This window comes from Apium graveolens, chromosome 1, assembly GCF_009905375.1.
Source record: "Apium graveolens cultivar Ventura chromosome 1, ASM990537v1, whole genome shotgun sequence".
NCBI classification, from domain to species: Eukaryota; Viridiplantae; Streptophyta; class Magnoliopsida; order Apiales; family Apiaceae; genus Apium; species Apium graveolens.
In genome coordinates, this window is record NC_133647.1 from 32,003,348 (window position 1) to 32,005,654 (window position 2,307).

The following is a 2,307-nucleotide window of genomic DNA, read 5'->3' on the forward strand; positions in this document are numbered from 1 at the left end:
AACCACCTCTTGCTTGGATATTCATGGGTCCACATAAATCAGAGTGAACCAATTCTAACAGTTGTTTGGCTCTATTCCCTTTTGCCTTGAAAGGCCTATTAGTCATTTTACCTTCCAAGCAGGATTCACAAACTGGAAATGGCTCCACTGCCAATGAGCTTAAAGGCCCGTCTACTACCATTCTTTGAATCCTCCTCAATTTAATATGACCTAATCTCAAGTGCCAAAGATATGTTTGGTTCAAACTAGAAGGTTCCTTTCTTTTAGTAGAGTTAGAAGATGTGTTGTTCAATTCCCTAAATTGCAGTTGCAGTGCAGGTTGACTAGGATTAATTATATACAAATTGTCTTGCAATGTACCAGAACATATAATTCATTTATTCATCATAATAGAAACATTACGATCCAAACAAACATTATAACCATCCAAAGCAAGTTTAGAAACCGAAATTAAATTCCTTCTAAAAAAAGGTATATAAAGACAATTGTTCAAAACCAAAATCCTATCAGAACCAAAAGATAAATGAATAACTCCTACTGCAACTACTGCTACTTTCGTAGCATCTCCCACGAACACGTATATCTCACCATCTCTAAGCATTCTGGATAGTTGGAACCCCTGCATAGAATTACAAACATGATCAGTGGCTCTTGTATCTACACACCAAGTGCTCGTAGATATAGCCGCTATAAATGTTTCTGTAACTAGAGAAAGAGACATACCAGTATTGTTTGTCTTCTTAGGAAGAGGACAATTCTGTTTCCAGTGACCTGACTGTTTGCATCTGAAGCACTTTCCCTTAGGCTATTTCACACCACCCTGAACTCCCACTGCCTTCACAGCTTTTTGTGTCTGAGCCTTTTTCTTCTTCTTAATACCTTTCGGCTTAGAGGAAGAACCTTTCTCGGCCACATTCACTTGAACACTCTGCCGAAATAATCCTTCAGCTGCCTGAAGTTCTGTCAGCAGTTCCGCGAGACTATACTGCCTCTTGTTCATGTTGTAATTCAAGCGGAACTGCTCAAAATTCTTGGACAAGCTCATAAGGATAATGTCAATCTGGGTTTCCCCGTCAAGTTCAGCACTAAGGATCTCTATCTCATTTAGATGAGACATCATCTTGAGAATATGATCCCTTACAGGTGTGCCTTCAGCCATCTGAGTGTTCATTAAAGCCTTCATGGCTACTTGCCTAGCAGCCCTATTCTGATCTCCAAAAAGTTCCTTGAGATTAAAGAGCATATCCGAAGCAGTGGCCATAGACTGATACTGATGCTGCAAAACACCCGACATTGCTGCTAGAATGTAACATCGCGACATTTCATCAGCCTTAATCCACCGTTTATAATACTCTTTCTCATCTTCAGGAGCATCAACAGCAGGCTGTTCAGGCTTGGGTTCATAAGTGCAAAACTTGTACTCCTCAGCAGTCAACACAATGTCCAAATTTCGTTTCCATTCAATATAGTTAGGTCCGGTAAGTTTGTTATCCTTAAGTATGGTGAATAGTGGATTAAAACCCATTTTATCCTGAGAATCATGCCTAAAAACATCACATAAATAAGGGTGCATTAATTATTAAGATCTATTGATTCCTCTAACAATTATTAAAATTTAATGCACTAACATATAAACACCATAAGCTTCTGGTACGCCACGATGTGTGACATGTATACCACCTAATTTTGTTTAAATGTTACTTCGGTCCTATTACTAAACAATATGCCATATTGGGGTGGACTATATTATTTTTCATAGCTAAGTGTATACCATCATCAAATCTTAAATTATTCAAAATCTATGGAACTTGGTACGCCACGATGGGTGGCGTGTATACCTTCCAATATTCGTAATTTTGCCTTGAATATAATACTTCAATTCAATATTCATCAATGGTTTGATTTCCAGGTAGTGGAGGAGTCACATCGGTCTCGCTTAAAACCCACAGCCTTACAAGTTCGATGAACCCGTTTTTGACAAAATCGCCCCAAATCAGAAATAAAGAAAATCCGTATTTATTCCTTTCAAAATTTATTAATTTAAGAAGTTTGTTCTAGTAATTTCTATAACATTCTAGACACCATAAATTACATGCCACGATGGGTGACGTATATATAATTTTATTCGTCTTTATGTTAAATTACCTACAACCAATAATGGAGACCATTGGATTTAATTTTATATTAATTCCCTCTCCCACTTAGAATTTTTTTTATTAAAATTGAGGAATTTTAAAATTAAATGGGGCCCTATGTTGTTATAATTATGTCTAATCATGCATTCAAAATACGCACATAATTTTAGCA